General features: G+C 37.9%; 1 protein-coding gene and 2 long non-coding RNA genes across 25 annotated transcripts in view; 2 read left to right on the top strand and 1 right to left on the bottom strand.

Annotated features, from left to right (window-relative positions):
* LOC112657337 (uncharacterized) overlaps positions 1-19222 on the top strand; it is a 301844-nt gene that overhangs the window by 112917 nt on the left and 169705 nt on the right. The gene's annotated exons all lie outside the window — the stretch shown is intronic.
* LOC112657338 (uncharacterized) overlaps positions 1-19222 on the bottom strand; it is a 59753-nt gene that overhangs the window by 16091 nt on the left and 24440 nt on the right. Inside the window, exon 3 of the long non-coding RNA XR_003134958.3 lies at positions 13958-14144. This is a non-coding gene — a long non-coding RNA (uncharacterized LOC112657338). The remainder of the gene's footprint in view (positions 1-13957; positions 14145-19222) is intronic.
* FSCB (fibrous sheath CABYR binding protein) overlaps positions 1-19222 on the top strand; it is a 220716-nt gene that overhangs the window by 177812 nt on the left and 23682 nt on the right. The window contains exon 1 of one of the 22 annotated variants that reach the window (XM_049113094.1): positions 13891-14032. The exons of the other annotated variants lie outside the window; for them this stretch is intronic. The gene's annotated coding sequence lies outside the window, so the exon portion shown is untranslated. Of the gene's footprint in view, positions 1-13890; positions 14033-19222 lie in introns of those variants that run through there. 22 annotated transcript variants of the gene reach the window in all.

Genomic DNA, 19222 nt, shown 5'->3' with positions numbered 1-19222 from the left:
GTCTCTATCTATAGTGCTTCTGGCCCCATTTCTCTCCATTCCTTTACTGTGATTTATTTTTCTTCAAAACACTTAATACCACCTAAATATTATACATTTATTTGTCTGTTTGCTTATTACCTGTTTCCCCTGCCAAAATGTCATCATCTCCATGAAAGAGATTTTGTTTATTTGTTCAGTGCTTATAAGTGTATGAAATATAGTAGAAATTTAAAAAATATTTGGCGAACGAAGGAATGAGCATCACATTAGGTGTTTATTTAGCAACTGTCTCTCTGCTGGAGCTGGGACACTGCAAACAACCTTTCTGCTTTGCAGGCTGGCTGGATCTCTGTTAGGATCTGCCAAATAGGGGCAGGAGGGGGAATCTGCAAGGCTAGAGTAGGAGACTGACTCCTCCCTGTCTGCTGCCTGCTCCTGTCAGCATCTTCCCAGCAAAGCTGTTTGACTTCAGCAACAGCAGTTTCTTCCTGTAGCTGCAGGGGATCCAGATTGCAGTTTTTCTAATGTCTGTAGAACCAGCCCATCATGACTACTCAGAGATAACAGCACCAGTGCCCCCTTCTCAGAAATCATGAGTTTCAGGCCCTTGGGTCCCTTCTCCAGGCATCTAAGTTTTAGTCATTATTATCTCTTCCCTTTGTTCCCTAGCTGTTGAGAGTTGTAAACTGCTCCTTGTAATTACTATTTCCATGATTCATAGGTATTCTCTTTTTGTGTTTTTAATTTTCTAATACAGAGCTAACACTTCTTTATATTAATTTTTCTGCTCTAATCATTGGTGTAGTTTCTGTCTTCTGTCTTCTGTCTTCTGTCTCCTAACCAATACAGAATTGGTATGAGGAATCATCTCAGGAAAAAAAGATCTCAAAGATGGGAGCTGATGACTGACTTGGTTGTACTTGAGCCTAAATAAAGTGATGAGTTCTGTATAAATGTATAGTGGGAGGTTAGTAATCCATGGTATGGAATGTTATCAGGACTAATAAAAATTTCTGCTGTTATTGATTAAAGTACCTGATAGTCAAGTGCATTGGTAGTTATGACTAGTATGGCAGTAATGTGACTATAAGCAGTGTAGCACGAGGTGGCTTCCTTTGAATACACAAGAGTATTCATGGAAGAAATTCAAACTCAGATCTTTAAGCTCTCAGCCAAAGTCATTATCAGAGAATCAGAGAACTTTTTAGAAGAACATTTTATTTCTTAGAGCTCCTAAAAATAAACTACAAAATTTAATTGTACAGGTTGCAGAATTAAAACATAAGTTGCAATCTTGCCAAGTCTCTTATAAGGAAGAGAATTGATTGGGAAGAAATTAAAACTCGAGACTGGAGTAGGAGCATCTGAATGCATTCGTGTTGAATGTGAATATTAGTCAATGGATAGTTTCATGAAAACCAACAGGAAACAGGAGGAAAAGAACCATACTTTAAATGGCTAATAATAAAAGTACAGAAAAGTATGTTCTTTAGTAGAGAGATCTCTATGGGTCAATCCAAATGTCAAATTGTTTCTGCCCAAAGAGTCACTGGAAATGGGAATGTTTGAGTCTATCAATACTGAAAAATGGGCTGTACTGGTAGGAACCATACTGAAAGCTCTGTTGTCATTCATGGAGTCCGATGTCCATAGTGGCCAATCTGCTTGTCATCAGCATCTGTCAGAATGCTTCCCTGCTTCATTGCTCACAACTACAAGTATAAAAACCCTAGTCTTGCTCCTGATTTTAGTTACTTTCCTACTGTTTTATACCATCCTCTCATTCATTCTAAGTTAGAAGGGTGACAGTCTATAGTAGCTGCTTCATGTGTTGATACATAATAAGACCCTAGTGATTAAATTTTCTTTTGGAATAAATACTGGGTGTGGATTTGAAATGTTGAGTTTATGGTAATATCAGTGCATGAGAGTAAATCATGGTGTAGAATTAAGTGGATAAACTTTGGAATTAGAATTGTTTTGAAGCTTGGCTCAGGCACCCATTAGCTAGGCAAAATTTGGGCAAGTTACCTAAACTCTCTAAGATTCAGTTCCTTAATCAGTTAAATATCACAATAATAACTAATTGATAGAATTTTATAAGGGTTAAATGAAATAATGGAACATTCAATATATTAGTTTCCTATTGCTGCTACAACAGGTGACCATAAACATGTGGCTTAAAACAACACAAATTTATTCTCTTATAGTTCTGAAGGTTAGAAGTCTGAAATGGGGGCACCCAGGTGGCTTAGTTGGTTAAGTGCCTGCCTTCAAGTCAGGTCATGATCCTAGGGTCCTGGAATGGAGTCCAGAGTCGGGCTCCCTGTTCAGCCAGGAGCCTGCTTCTCCCTCTCCCACTCCTCCTACTTATGCGTGTGCTTTCTCTGTCAAATAAATAAATAAAATCTTTTTTTTTTTTAAAGAAGAAATATGAAATGGGTCTCAGTAGCTAAAACCAAGGTTTCAACAGGGCTGTGCGGCTAGTAGATGCTCCAGGGGAGAACCCATTTGTTCACCTTTTCTAGCTTCTAGAAGCTACCTACATTCCTTGGCTTATAGATCGTTCTTCTACCTTCAAAGGCAGCAGCATGGCATCTTCAAATCTCCCAATCTTTGCACTTCCTTTTTCACTCATAAGAAAGCTTGTAGTTAGTTACATTTGGACTACTTGGATAATCTAGGATAATCTCTCCATCCCCAAATCATTGATGAACAACTTTAATTTCATCTGCAGTTTTAATTCTCTTTTGCCATGTAACCTAACATATTCACAGGTTCTGGATACTTGGGAGGTCTTTGGGAGATCATTATTCTGCTGATCACACTTAACCTTAAATAAATAGTGCATGTGAAGTGCCTGACACATGGTATGGCATTAATAGAGATATTTTTTAGTACCAAAGAAAGTTCTACAAATACTTCTTTAGATAATTAAGAAAAAAAGGAATACAAATAGTCTGGGGGAATTTAAGCAAATAATGACTAGTGTATGGATGAATTCATGCCTTGTTGAAAAAAGAGAGCATTGGTCCACCTACTGATATTCACTGTAGCCCATTTTGTCTTCTCTCCTTCTCCAAGCATCATCTACATTATCTCACGAGAGAGCCCCATATCCTTTGAAATTTTCTTTTTGTCAATTATCAAGTATGTTGGCACTCTTTAAAGTTCCACCAGGTGTTCTGATATCACTGATATTTACCTGGTTGAATAGTCAAACATTTATTTCATGACCGACCATTCAGAAAAATTGGCAGTATTGTTAATTATGCAACTCAATATTGTTGAGGATATCTGTCTAATCTGAGAAATTGCTCTCTGACAAAAACATAATGGGCCTGGCAATTATTTTTTCTCTAGGATCTATTATTTTTTATTTTTACATGTTAGAAAGTTATATTTTGGCTTAATATTTTTAATGATATGTATAAACAGATTATTAGAACCATCAGTGTATTTTTGGATTTTTTAAAAAAGATTTATTTATTTGAGAGAGAAAGAGAAAGAAAGGGAGCAGGGGAAGGGGCAGAGAGATAGAGAAAGTCTTAAGCAGGCTTCTGCTGAATGCAAAGCCAGATGCAGTGGTCAATCTCAGGACCCTCAGATCAAGACCTGAGCAGAAAGCAAGAGTCGCATGCTTGAGTGACTACACCACCGAGGTACGCTTTTTAAAATAAAATTTTAAAAATTTATTTATTTAAGATTTTATTTATTTATTCATAAGAGACAGAGAGAGAGAGAGAGAGAGAGAGGGGCAGAGACATAGGCAGAGGGAGAAGCAGGCTCCATGCAGGGAGCCCGAATGCGGGACTCGATCGCAGGACCCCAGGATTGCGCCCTGGGCCAAAGGCAGGCGCCAAACCACTAAGCCACCCAGGGATCCCCGTCTGTTCATATTTTCTGCCCAGTCTTTCTTTAATTGGATTATCTGGGGGGTCTTTTGGGGTTAAGTTGTACAAGGTCTTTATGTATTATGGATACTAACTTTTTATTGAATATGTCATTTGCAAATACCTTCTCCCATTCAGTAGGTTGTCTTTTAGTTTTCTTGTTTTTTTCCCTTTACTGCACAGAATCTTTTGATTTCAAGGTAGCCCCAATAGCTGAATTTTGCTTTTGTTTCCCTTGCCTCAGGTGATGACATATCTAGAAAAATGTTGCTGAAAAGGTTGCTAAAAATAATCAACTATATAATTGTGGACTTATTTCTGGGCTCTGTGTTTTGTTTCATTGATCTATGTGTCTGATTTTGTGGCAGTACCATATTGTTTTGATTACTACAGCTTTATAGTATATCTTGAAATTTTGGATAGTGATACCTCCAGTTTTTTTTCAGGATTGCTTTGGGTATTTGGGGTCTTTTGTGGTTCCATGCAAATTTTAGGATCTAAAATTTAGATCCTAAAATTTAGGTTTGTTCTAGTTCTGTGAAAAATTCTGCTGGTATTTTGGTAGGAATTGCATTAAATCTGTAGAGAGCTATGGGTAGTATGGACATTTTCACAATATTGGTTCTCCCAATCCATGATCATGGCATGCCTTTCTATCTGTGTCCTCTTCAGTTTTTTTTTTTTTTGTATAATTTTTTATTGGAGTTCGATTTGCCAACATATAATATAACACCCAGTGCTGGGCAGCCCTGTGGCTCAGCGGTTTAGGGCCACTTTCAGCCCAGGGTGTGATCTTGGAGACCAGAAATCGAGTCCCAGGTTAGGCTCCCTGCATGGAGCCTGCTTCTCCCTCTGCCTGTGCCTCTGCCTCTCTCTCTCTCTCTCCCTGTGTCTCCCATGAATAAATAAAATCTAAAAAAAAAAAAACAAAAAAACAAAACCCAAACAGCCAGTGTTCATCCCATCAAAAGCACCCTCAGTGCCCATTGCCTAGTCACCATGCCCTCCCACAACTCCCCTTCCATTACCCCTTGTTCGATTCCCAGAATTAGGAGTCTCTCCTGTTCTGTTACCTTCTCTGATATTTCCCATTCATTTTCTCTCCTTTTCCCTTTAATCCCTTTCACTATTTTTTATATTCCCTGTATGAGTGAAACCATATAATGTTTGTCCTTCTCCGATTGACTGACTTCACTCAGCATAATACCCTCTAGTTCCATCCACGTCAAAGCAAATGGTGGGTATTCGTCGTTTCCAATGGCTGAGGAATATTCCATTGTATACATAAACCACATCTTCTTTATCCACTCATCTTTTGATGGACACTGAGGCTCCTTCCACAGTTTGGCTGTTATGGACATTGCTGCTATAAACATTGGGGTGCAGGGGTCCTGGCGTTTCACTGCATCTGTATCTTTGGGGTAAATAGCCAGCAGTGCAATTACTGGGTTGTAGACTAGCTCTATTTTTAACTCTTTGAGGAACTTCCACACAGTTTTCCAGAGTGGCTGCACCAGTTCACATTCCCACCAACAGTGCAAGAGAGTTCCCCTTTCTCCACATCCTCTCCAACATTGGTTGTTTCCTGTCTTGTTAATTTTCACCATTCTCACTGGTGTGAGATGGTATCTCATTGTGGTCTTGATTTGTCTGTCCCTGATAGCCAGTGATGCGGAGCATTTTCTCATGTGCTTGTTGGCCATGTGTGTGTCTTCTTTGGTGATATTTCTGTTCATGTCTTTTGCCCATTTCATGATTGGATTGTTTGTTTCTTTACTGTTGAGTTGAATAAGTTCCTTATACATCTTGGATACTAGCCCTTTATCTGATAGGTCATTTGCAAATATTTTCTCCTTTTCTGTAGATTGTTTTTTAGTTTTGTTGACTGTTTCTTTTGTTGTGCAGAAGCTTTTTATCTTGATTAAGTCCCAATAGTTCATTTTTGCTTTTGTTTCTCTTGTCTTAATGGATATATCTTGCCAGAAGTTGCTGTGGCCAAGTTTAAAAAGGGTGTTGCCTGTGTTCTCCTCTAGGATTTTGATGGATTCTTGTCTCACATTTAGATCTTTCATCCATTTTGAGTTTATCTTTGTGTATGGTGTAAGAGAATGGTCTAGTTTTATTCTTCTGCATGTGGCTGTCCAATTTTTCCAGCACCATTTATTGAGGAGACTGTCCTTTTTCCAGTGGATAGTCTTTCAAGCTTTGTCAAATATTAGTTGACCATACAGTTGAGCACCAATTTCTGGGTCCTCTATTCTGTTCCATTGATCTATGTGTCTGTTTTTGTGCCAGTACCACACTGTCTTGATGATCACAGCTTTGTAGTACAACTTGAAATCTGGCATTGTGATGCCCCTGGCTCTGGTTTTATTTTTCAATATTCCCCTGGCTATTCGGTGTCTTTTCTGATTCCACACAAATCTTAAGATGATTTGTTCCAACTCTCTGAAGAAAGTCTATAGTATTTGATAGGGATTGCATTGAACGTGTAAATTGCCTGAGTAGCATTGACATTTTCACAATATTAATTCTTCCAATCCATGAGCATGGAATGTTTTTCCATCTCTTTGTGTCTTCCTCAGTTTCTTTCAGAAGTGTTCTGTAGTTTTTAGGGTATAGATCATTTACCTCTTTTTTGGTTAGGTTTATTTCTAGGTATCTTATGCTTTTGGGTGCGATTGTAAATGGAATTGACTCCTTAATTTCTCTTTCTTCAGTCTCATTGTTAGTGTATAGAAATGCCACTGATTTCTGGGCATTGATTATGTATCCTGCCACATTGCCAAATTGCTGTATGAGTTCTAACAATCTTGGGATGGAGTCTTTTGGGTTTTCTACAAACAGTATCATGTCATCTGCTAAAAGGGAGAGTTTGACTTCTTCTTTGCCAATTTGAATGCTTTTTATTTCTTTTTGTTGTCTGATTGTTGGGGCTAGGACTTCTAGTACTATGTTGAATAGCAGTGGTGAGAATAGACATCCCTGTCATGTTCCTGATCTTAGGGGAAAGGCTGTCAGTGTTTCCCCATTGAGAATGATATTTGCTGTGGGTTTTTTGTAGATGGCTTTTAGGATGCTGAGGAATGTTCCCTCTATCCCTACACTCTGAAGAGTTTTGATCAGGAATGGATGCTGTATTTTGTCAAATGCTTTCTCTGCATCTATTGAGAAGATTATATGGTTCTTGTTTTATTCTCTTGTTGATATGATTTATCATGTTGATTGCCTTATGAGTGTTGAACCAACCTTTCCTTCTGGGACAAATTCTACTTGGTCATGGTGATTAATCTTAATGTACTGTTGGATCCAATTGGCTAGTATCTTGTTGAGAATTTTTGTATCTGTGCTCATCAGGGATATTGGTCTATAGTTTTCCTTTTTGGTGGGGTCTCCGGTTTTAGAATTAAGGTGATGCTGGCCTCATGAAATGAGTTTGGAAGTATTCCATCCCTTTCTATTTTTGGGACAGCTTTAGTAGAATAGGTACTGTTTCTTCTTTAAACGTTTGTTAGAATTCCCCTGGGAAGCCTTCTGGCCCTGGACTCTTGTGTCTTGGGAGGTTTTTGATGACTGCTTCAATTTCCTCCCTGGTTATTGGCCTGTTCAGGTTTTCTATTTCTTCCTGTTCCAGTTTTGGTAATTTGTGACTTTCCAGAAATGTGTCCATTTCTTCTAAATTGCCTAATTTTTGGCATATAGCTGCTCATAATATGTTTTTAAAATTGTTTGTATTTCCTTGGTATTTGTTGTGATCTCTTCTTTTTCATTCGTGATTTTATTAATTGGAGTCTTTTTTAATAAGGCCAGCTAATCGTTTATCTAACTTATTAATTCTTTCAAAGAACCAACTCCTGGTTTTGTTGATCTGTTGTACAGTTCTTCTGGTCTCTATTTAATTGAGTTCTGCTCGAATCTTTATTAACTCTCTTCTCCTTGGTGTAGGTTTTATTTGCTATTCTTTCTCCAGTTCCTTTAGGTGCAAGGTTAGCTTGTGTATTTGAGTTTTTTCCAATTTTTTGAGGGAGGCTTGTATTGCAATGTATTTCCTTCTTAGCACTGCTTTTGCTGTATCCCAAAGATTTTGAATGGTTGTATCTTCATTTTCATTAGTTTCCATGAATCTTTTTAATTCTTCTCTAATTTCCTGGTTGACCCATTCATCTTTTAGCAGGATGGTCTTTAACCTCCACATGTTTTGGTTTCTTCAACATTTTTTCTTGTGATTGAGTTCTGGTTTCAAAGCATTGTGGTTTGTAAATATGCAGGGGACAATTCCAATCTTTTGTTGTTAGTTGAGACCTGATTTGTGACCCAGCATGTGGTCTATTCTGGAGAAAGTTCCATGTGCACTTGAGAAGAATGTGTATTCAGTTGAGTTTGGATGTAAAGTTCTGTATATATCTGTGAAATCCATCTGGTCAGTGTACATTTAAAGCTCTTGTTTCTTAGTAGATGTTGTGCTTAGATCTGTCATTTGCAGAAAGTGCTGTGTTCAAGTCTCCTACTATTAGTGTATTATTATCTAAATATGTCTTCACTTTGGTTATTAATTGATTGATATACTTGGCAGCTCCCAGATTAGGGGAATAAATATTCATGATTGTTAGGTCTTCTTGTTGGATAAACCCTTTAAGTATGATATAGTGTCCCTCTTCATCTCTTACTACAGTCTTTGGGATAAACTTTAATTATCTGAGGATTGCTACCCCAGCTTTCTTTTGAGGACCACTTGAATCGTAAATGGCTCTCCAACCTTTCATTTTCAGGCTGTAGGTGTCCTTAGGTCTAAAATGAGTCTCTTGTAGACAGCAAATAGATAGGTTTTGCTTTTTTATCCAGTCCAAAACTGTGTCTTTTGATGGGATCATTTAGCCCATTCATGTTCAGAGTTATTGAAAGAGATGAATTTATTGTCATCATAATACCTATTCAGTCCCTGTTTTTGGATTATTTCTTTGGGCTTCCTCTATCTTTTACAGGGTCCCCCTTAATATTTCTTGCAGAGCTGGTTTGGTGGTCACATATTCTTTCAGTTTCTGCCTATCTTGGAAACTCTTTATCTCTCCTTCTCTTCTGAATGACAGTCTTGCTGGATAGAATATTCTTGGCTCCATGTTCTTCTCATTTAGGACCCTGAATATATCCTGCCAGCTCTTTCTGGCCTGCTAGGTCTCTGCATCTCTGTGGAGAGGTCTGTTGTTAATCTAATATTTCTCCCCAAGTAAATTAGGGATCTCTTGTCTCTTGCTGCTTTAAGGATCTTCTCTTTATCTTTGGAATATGCAAGTTTCACTATTATTTTATTTTTATTGTTTTTTATTTTTTTATTTTATTTATGATAGGCACACAGTGAGAGAGAGAGAGAGGCAGAGACACAGGCAGAGGGAGAAGCAGGCTCCATGCACCGGGAGCCCGACGTGGGATTCGATCCCGGGTCTCCAGGATTGCGCCCTGGGCCAAAGGCAGGCGCTAAACCGCTGCGCCACCCAGGGATCCCCAAGTTTCACTATTAAATGTTGAGGTGTTGAATGGTTTTTATTGATTTGGGGGGGCACCTCTCTATCTCCTGGATCTGAATGCCTGTTTCCCTCCCCAAATTAGGGAAGTTCTCAGCTATGATTTGTTCAAATATGCTTTCTGGTCCTCTGTCCCTCTCGGTGCTCTCTGGAACCCCAATTATACATAGATTTTTTCCTTCTGAGGCTATCATTTATTTCCCTTAATCTTTCATCGTGGTCTTTTAATTGTTTTTCTCTTTTTTTCCTCAGCTTCCTTCCTTGCCATCAACTTGGCTTCTATTGTTACTCACTCGTTCTTCTACCTCATTAACTCTTGTCATTAGGACCTCCAGTTTGGATTGCATCTCATTTAATTGATTTTTAATTTTGGTCTGATTAGATCTAAATTCTGCAGTCACGAAGTCCCTTGAATCCTTTATGCTTTTTTCCAGAGCCACCAGTAGCTTTATAATTGTGCATCTGAATTGGCTTTCTGACGTCGAATGTAATCCAAATTCTGTAACTCTGTGGCAAAGAGTACTGTTTCTGATTCTCTTGTGGTGAGTTCTTCCTTCTAGTCATTTTGCTCAGTGCAGAGTGACTGTATGAGTGGGCTGAATCAACAATATCAACCATGATCTAACTATGTTTCAGTCTAGATGATTCTACAAGGTCAGAGACCATAAATTGAAAACAAAAATCAGAATGAAATAAAACAAAAGGACCACTAAAGTGAAAAACATATTTTAAAACAAAGCAGTAAAAAATAAAAGGTCAAGAATCCCAAAGAAGAAATAAAGAAAAAAGAAAAGAGAAAAAAAGCAAAAGTAAAGAGGAAAAAAAAAAAGAGAAAAGAAAAAGAGAAATACAAGGGAGGGACTGGGAGGTGGTGGTAGTGACAAGTTGTAGTAGATATCTAAGTAGTCTACCTGAGGGATCCTAGAGGGTGATCCTCTTGGTTCTGAGTATATTAAGTTTTTATGTTAGAAAGATGCTCAGTCCCAAATTTATATAAGCCAGAAATACTTGTAGAGGGCCTGAACATTGACCATGAAAACATAAATGAGATAAAAGAAGGGGGGCAGAATGGGAATGAGAAATCTCACAGAATTAACCAGCACTGTATACCACTTGGTTCTGGGTGCATTATGGTCATATTTTAGAAGGTATTAACTTCTTCCATTGTAGAATAAAATGAGGCAGAGGAAACAAAAAACATACAAAAAACAAACAAAAAAACACCTATTGTATATCTCCCAAAATTGAGTATGTTGAAGGGAATCTAGAAGTGGAAAATATATCTAGGATCTGTAATTGTAGAAATATGAAAGTCAAAAAGGCAGAAACTTAAAAATGAAGAGGTGGCAAAATATTTTAGTTAAGGTGGGAAAAGAAAACAAACTGGAAATTTACAGTCTGATATAAAAACGAGTTGTACTGGAAAAAGGAAGAAATAAAAAGGAGGGGTATCCTCTGGTTCTATATACTGTAAATCCCTCGGCCTCCCGTGGAGCTTCCAGTGCTGCTTGGTCAAGGACTTGCTCAATGGAATATTACTCAGCCATTAGAAATGACAAATACCTACCATTTGCTTCAACGTGGATGGAACTGGAGGGTATTATGCTGAGTGAAGTAAGTCAATTGGAGAAGGACAAACGTTGTATAGTTTCATTCATTTGGGGAATATAAAAAATAGTGAAAGGGAATAGAGGGGAAGGGAGAAGAAATGGGTAGGAAATATCAGAAAGGGAGACAGAACATGGAAGACTCCTAACTCTGGGAAACGAACTAGGGGTGGTGGAAGGGAAGGAGGGTGGGGGGGGGGGTGACTGGGTGGGCGGGCATTGAGGGGGGCACTTGATGGTATAAGCACTGGGTGTTATTCTGTATGTTGGCAAATTGAACACCAATAAAAAATATATTTATTATTAAAAAAAAAAGACTTGCTCTTCCCCTGTCCTTCCAGCTGGTCTTCTGGGGAAGGGGCCTGCTGTGCTGATTCTCAGGTATGTGTACCTGGAGGAGCTGCCCCACCCCCTGCCAGGTGCACGGCTCGGTGGGAGCTGTTCATCCTGTGAGGCCCCTGCTCAGTCCCAGGTACAAGGTGACACCAGGAGTAACAACCCCACTGTTGGCGGCCAGCTCTCCAGCCCTGGAGTCAGCTCCCGCAATAACTACGCAGTCTCCCAGTCCGCACTGGCCTGGATGCTCCGGGGGCGTGGGGTGCTGACCTGCACAGCTTGGGGGCACCCAGGGCCAATAGCGTCCTCACTGTCCTGTTCCCTCCCTGCCTCTGCCTGTCCTGGGGGGAGTGCAGGATCCTGGCTGTGTCCCCCAACGCCCTGGGATCTGGGGCCTGCGCTGCTGGAATCGCGCTCCCGGGGCGGTGCGGCTCCTGGAGGCAGCAGGCACAGCCCCCTCCGCCCCGAGGCCCGGCCGGCACACTCCAGCCCTTTACCAAGCCCGGCCCACGGGCTCTCCCCCGGGTGCACCTCCAATGTTAGTGACCGCGGAACCTGGGGGCTCCACTGTCCCTCCTGCGGTTCTGCCGGAGTTCCCTGCTGAGCGCCTTTCCGTCTGGGAAGGATCTGGTCTGGGTTTTTAAAGTTCCTGCTTCTCCCGGGCTGGGTTTTCCTGTCCCCAAGGCTGTCGCCACCCCTCTTCGCCCGGCTCCTTGGGAGGCCCCTCCCCCACTGGATTCTGTTTTATTTTGTTTTTCCGCCTTCCTACCTTGTTAGAAGTGAAAACCCTTCTCTCTGTAGCGTTCCAGCTGTTCTCTCTTTAAATCTCAGGTTGGATTCGTAGGTTTTCAGGATGATTGGACAATTATCTAGGTAAGTTGGTGGGGCCAGGTGAGGCGAGGACCCTCCTCCTTCACCAGCTTGCCCCTCCTCTGTCTTCTTCAGTTTTGTTCATCAGTGTTTTAGAGTTTTCAGAGTACAGTTCTTTCACCCCCTTGGTTAAGTTTATTCTCACAGGTTTTATCATTTGGTGCAACTAGTTGTAAGTAGGATTGTTTTCTTAATTTCTCTTTCTGCTACTTCATTTTTCATGTTTAAAAATGCAGCAGCTTCTCTATATTGATTTTGTATCCTGCAGCTTACTGATTTCATGTATCAGTTCTAGTAATGTTTTGTTCATATATAAGCTTATTGTAAAATTAAATCAGTGTGTTCTCTGAAGGACAGTTGCATGTCAGATTGCTTTTTCTTTTTATGTAATGACTTTGCCTCTTATTAAACTTGCAGCAACTGAGTTAAGACCTTTGCGTTTATAGTCACATAAATATATACGTAGAATTAACCCATCATACAGGTATGTATGTATGTACACATAAAGTGTATGTATAAATTCTGATTTAAATTTTTCTGAATCTGATTCCAATTTTAGAAATTTTGAAATTACTATTCCATCTTATTTGATGCAACATTGGTATTTAGTTTGTACTGATATTCTTCATTTCATGCCTACTTGAAATCTCTGCTATAGGTGAACCTGTTTGGTTTCATCTTTGTTCATTGATTTGGCAATACTCTAAAGCTACCACTGGAAAGAATTGTTTTACATAGCTCTTTTAAAACAATAGCATACAGAATAGAAGAGTAGTAGTATAACTGCTTATTTGTATGATTGAAGCAGAAAACTTACATTTAGAGTTAAGAATGCTTTCCAGTTTTTCTAAATGCATCATCATATTTTTCTCTTGAGCCCTGTCGGCTTTATGCTTAAAGAGATCTAGGTATGCACTGAATGCCACATAGTGCAATATCATCCTGAAATTCAGGAGAGTCGGGATCCTATTTACTCAGTCTGACTTTTATTACTGTCAGTGGTTTCCAGTGTGACTCCTGGTGCCAAGTAGTTAGGAACAATGTTATCATCAGAGAACAGTGCGTGGGTTTTAATGCCTTGTAATGCGAGAGCAGACAAGTCATACTTTCAGAGTGAATCTCCAGAGTCATGTGCTATGCTCCATTTGTGTGTGCAGTAGCCTCTGTTGTCCACAGAGAGCTTTGACCTTTCATCAAAAGCTGAGCATGTCCAATACAAGGAGTTATGTTGTTCAGCTGAGTTAGAACTTTTACTTCTTTATACATTCAGCCCAGCTCTTAAACAAAGAATTATTTCAAATGCTTTTATTTCACAGAGATGTATTTTTTTTCTCAACTGCTCTAATGCTGCTTTTATTATGTGTTTGTTAGGTCATAGGCTTTCAGGGACAGCCTATGTGATGACTTTTTATTTTTTAAGATTTTTTATTAATAAGAGACACAGAGAGAGAGGCAGAGACATAGGCAGAGAAAGAATCAGGCTCCCTACTGGGAGCCCTATGTAGGGCTGGATCTCTGTACCTGGGATCACACCCTGAGCCAAAGGCAGAAGCTCAACTGCGGAGCCACCCAGGCATCCCCCTATATGATGATTTTTAACCCTTCTTGACACCATTGGGTTATGTGAAGCTAGCAAGTTCTGGAATTTAGTGGGAAAGTTCTATTCCTATGGTCAGAATTGTCAGGGAGCACTTGAGTTTAGAGGGTTAGATATGATTTGGGTAAAACACAGAAACACCTCAGATCCTACCTCTCTATTGCAAAAACTCTGGCTTCTTTCACCTTCTCTTCAGATGAAGATTTTGTAGGACACAGAGGCAAGCAGGTAGGTTTATTCTGGACAGAGCAGCAAATATTTCACAAGTAGATTAACTCACTCTTTTTATAGAATCAGTTGGTGAGAATATTTATGGAAACGATCTGTAGTCATCCATGATCTAAAGTCAGAATGGATAGAAGAGAGACATATCCTTTTAAAGTTCTTTCTCAGCAACTTCATAATTTGTCCCTGGAGGATATTTCTAAGCACTTTTTTCTTGGCATGTTTAAAAACTTTGGTCTTCTTTTTCTAATAAAGAAGTTTTAATAGCCTTTCAAAACGCTGAATATGCATTTTTAATAGTTTCCTGCTTGGGCATTTCTGTCTCTTTAGAATTAGAATATTTCAAAATAGAGCTTATGGGTACTTTTTCATATTTCTGTCAAAATGATGCTGTATTTTAACAATATAATATTAAATAAGTTTTAAAAAGTAATGATAGACGAAATAGAAATTTTCATTCAAAGGGTTTATTCAAGTTTTTATATATGGACAATTAACTCTTTAAGCAGGCTCATATATCATTTGTCTGAAAAGAAACTAAAGTTAGAAGGAGCCCAACAAATTACACAGGTATGAATATTTTTATTAATAGGATTTGACTAACATATATTCTCTAGATCTGGAGAGGTGACATTTTAGATTTAGACATGATCTGGAGTAGTGATTTAATGTTTTATTATATTTCATTTTGATATGTGATTTTATATATGTTAAGCTTTAAATCTACTTTGGGAATTTTGTTAAGTTCTCTTTGTAATTCATTGTTTCAAGATAAAAGCTAAAGAGAACAAATGTTAAATCTGTAGAGGAATTGTAAATCTTTGGATAAGAAAAGGAATGTTAAGACCTTGTATTGACCAGTAATTGCTGTCTACAAAAATGATTTTGTCCTTTGTGTTAGAAAAATATTTCCACTAAATAAAAAAAGTATTTAAAATTTTTTTCAATTAAAGAATTTAATTCTTATTAAATTCCTATTCTAATGTAAATTTTTGAGTTGGACCAAGGGGCAGAACCCATTTCTGGTGAAGAAATTACACATAAAAAGTTTAGCTCTGGTCACAAGGAGGGACTACTTTGTGTTCATCCTACTCTTTTCTATATAACTTATACCTTTTGCAAAAAGACTAAGCTGAGACCCAGTAGCATCTCTTCTGTGACTTCAAAGGACTAGCTACTCTCCTTTCCATTGCTAGGTGATATTCATCCCAAAGGAGAATTCCTAGATCATTGTAGTAGGACTAGGGAAGGAAAGAAGGAAGATAACTATTGTTACTAGAATTCCCTCCCCCTGACTCCTATAATATAGTCTATTTATTAAGAGTTCAATTGATGTTATAATCAATACTTAACTCAGTTTTGCCACATGGGTGGACTAAAAAGAATTGCATGAGCTGTTTTCTCAACTCCTTTCTTTCTCTAGCTAAACTTGGGTGTAATCCGAAACAATTAGTACCATTTACCTAAAATATGTAGACAGAGGAGAATTTTGGTAACTGTACTTTTTTATTATCTGGGATTTATAATTTAAACCATATAACATATAATAATGTCAAAGTATATGATATAATAACATCCTCAAATCTGTGGGTTTATGTGCTATATTTGTTAATCCTCACAGGGAAATATTCTGGTTAATTTGAGAATTTAATAAGGGGACCAATCATAAATGTCTGGGCACAGTACGAGAGAAATTATAAAAGATTATAGAGTGCCCTGAACTGGTAACATTAGTATGTAGGCTGAAAAGGGAAAGGAAAAAGTGATTTAATGAAGAAAGGGAGAGGGAGAGAGAAAGTGAGGAGAAAGCTATCGGCAAAGGATTTTATAGCTGCTGTGAGCCTTGGCAGAGACTGATAGGTTGAACCAACTCTTCAGTGAAGGAAATGGAGGAACCTCATTCTTCTGCCTTTTTCAGATCTACTGACAAGTATACTCCATTTGCTGAATCCAACCAAAGTAAAAAGGTTATCCATTATTGCAGTCCATTTGGACTGTACTTGAGGTATAGCATAGGGTGGAAAAAAGTGAAGATCTAGAATGACAAATAGAAGATATCAGAATAATATGTAATTTAAAATTTGAAGATTCAAAAGATGCTGAAATATTTTTGAATGTTTATGAATAATTGGCATGAGCATCAGTTCTTATGTACTAATATTTTAGGACATAATTCTAAATATGTAATAACTCACCAGTAATTCTGGAACTTGCTTTATTTAATTAATTCTGGATATCTATCGATCTTATTTGGCATCTTGTTATAAAATGAAGGATTGCAAAAGCATCCACAGAAAAAAACAATAGCCTCCTATCTTGCTTCTAGTTATTTACTTTTTTTATATGAAGTTTTTATTTAAATTCTAGTTAACATATATGGTAAAATTGGTTTCAGGTGTAGGATTTAGTGATTCATCATTTACATACAACACCCAGTGCTCATCACAAATGCCTTCCTTTTTCTTTTCTTTTTTTTTTTAAAGATTTTATTTATTTATTCATGAGAGACATGGAGAGAGAGAGAGGCAGAGACATAGGTAGAGGGAGAAGCAGGCTCCCTGGGAGGACTCCGATGTGGGACTCAATCTCGGATACTGGGATCACACCCTAAACCAAAAGCAGACGTTCAACCCCTGAGCCACCCAAACAACCCATAAGTGTCCTCCTTAATACTCATCACCCATTTAGCCCATCCCCCTCAATCCCTTCATCATAGTTATTTACATTTACAGTTTCTATGTGTTTCCTCTAATGAAGAAATGATGACAAAAATAATATTGAAAAAAAGCAAACCCTGTTCTATATACAGTATAATACAGTAAGACTATTTTTTCTTACCATAAATCCTTAATAGAAAGAAGAATGGAAAAAAAATAGTTGTATAACCTCTAATTAAACAAGGTTTTCTAGAATAAGGTTTTGTAGTCTGTCTACAAGGAATACCTTGTAATTTTAGGTGTTTTGAGAACATTGTGATCAAAATATCTTACAATGCTTCATATCCTTGTACTTTTGGCCAATATCCATACTGAACTTTCCCTGTATAATCTATTCTTTTACTCTATCAAAGGAAAATATTGTACAGAACAAAGAACAGGAAGAAAGACTTTATTCAAGGCTATTTTAACAGAGGTGAGGAGCCAAGATAGAGTCTGAACTCAACTCCACTAAAACAAAGTACAGGATAACATTTTCTTTTTCTTTTCCTTCTTTTTAGGTTTATTGATTATTTGAGGGGGAAGGAGGAGTAGAGGGAGAGGGAGAAAATCTCTAGTAGGCTCCATACTCAGTGTGGATGTAGGGCTCCATCCCATGACCCTAAGCTCATGACCTGAACCAAAATCAAGAGTTGGATACTTAACCACTGAGCCACTCAGGATCCCCAGGATAGAATAACTTTTAAAAGCTGGGTTTGGATGAATCTTAGGCCATCTATGTTTTTTAAATCTTCATGATAGGAGGCAGTTTTACAACTTGGAGAAAAGTGCCTCTGCCCACCAAAGCTTGGTTACTACTCTCTCACAAAAATTGAGAAAGAGGTGAGATACTGTTTTCCTTAAAGATTACATTTAAAAATGATGACTCCCAGATCCTTGAGAAAGACAAAACTGAGTTATGAAACTAGTAAGAGGCTTTTAAAAAGATTTACATCTCAAAGAAGTAAGGAAAGAGTTTACAGTTACACAGTGTTGTAAAGAAAGTGCTCTAAGCAAATGAAGGTCAGGTGCTTCAGATAGGAGGAAGCCTATCTCAAGTTTAGTCAAGCTGAGGAAAATTAAGGCTATCTTGGTCATACACTTTTGTTTCTCTCCTTTTCTAATCTTCCATTGATCCCATTCAGTTTAATCCTCTTACTTTGTGCATTGCCCCTACCCTCCCAAAAGCTTCCATACATTGTTATTATATTGATGGTCTGCTATATCCATCTTTTTGTTTTAACTGAAGATACAGCATTCCTTGTAGCCCCCCTTTTTGAAAAAGATTTATTTATTTATTTATTTATTTATTTATTTATTTATTTATTTTAAAGAGAAAGAGAGGGGGGAGGGACAAGCAGACTCCGAGCCAAGCACAGAACCTGTCATAAGGCTGGATCCCACAACTCAAGTCCATAACAGATCAGGACCTGAGTTGAAACCAAGAGTCAGATAGTCAACTAACTGAGCCATTTAGGCACCCCACCTTGCAAACCCTTCTATTTGAGACTCTGTTTCCTCAAACCACAAGCATATTGAGATGGGGAGTAAGAGCCCATGACTGCTTTAGTTCTTCCCTTAATTGTTATAGAAATATATTTACTGCCTAAAACTCATACTTAACAGACTGTAGCAATATTTATTGCTTCTTGTCCCTGTGCTTGATCAACTTCCTGGATACTTCTGCAGATTTGATAAAAATCACTGGCTTCAGACTTAGAATCATTTTCCTTACCCCTGTCCTGGATTATCTTCCATCACCTCAATGTCTAATCTCAATGTCTAACCTCAAAGTTCCTGGAATTCCTCAAATTTAGAGACTTACTCTTTATTTCTATTCTAGTCATATACTTGGCTTTATTTTAAGCAACATTACTTTGCCTTTTTAAACCTTACATTATAGCATTATATTCTCTCACTGCTTGTTCCTGGTTTTCTGTTTTCTCCTTTGCTCCCACTATGGTTGTTTATTGAGCTTCAGTCCCTTTATTTCTTCCCCTACATCTCAGTTTATATTCTTCCTCACTTTCTATTATACTTGGCCTTAAGTTGTAAACTCCCTTGTTCATTTTTACTTTCTTGCCCAACTACCTAAGTAAGCCCTAAAACTTGCCTCAAACTCTCACCCTTCCATAAGTTTGTAGTTTTGCTGAACACACTTGAAAAAAATCAAACAATTGTAAAAATTAATGGAATAAGAATTTTGGGTTTGGATCTGTACTGAAATGACTAGGTCTTGGAAATCCTCTTACTCACCTCTGTTATTCCCTATAGTAGGTATTTTAAAGACTCCAGAATAGTACTTTATTGCATAATGTGTAATATATAGTATTTATTTTGTGAAAGTAGAATCATACTTACAATTTTATATCCTGCTTTGTTTCCCTACCTAATATTTTGTCATGGATTTTTTTTGTGTCATTACATATTTTTCATTAGTAATTTTTTAAGGTTGACATTTCAAAATAAAGATATATTATTTGTCCTTTAAATATTA

Source organism: Canis lupus, chromosome 8 (genome assembly GCF_003254725.2).
Source record: "Canis lupus dingo isolate Sandy chromosome 8, ASM325472v2, whole genome shotgun sequence".
In the NCBI taxonomy this organism is placed as follows: Eukaryota; Metazoa; Chordata; class Mammalia; order Carnivora; family Canidae; genus Canis; species Canis lupus.
The sequence above is the reverse complement of the archived record's forward strand: the minus strand, read 5'-3'. Positions and strand labels throughout refer to the sequence as shown.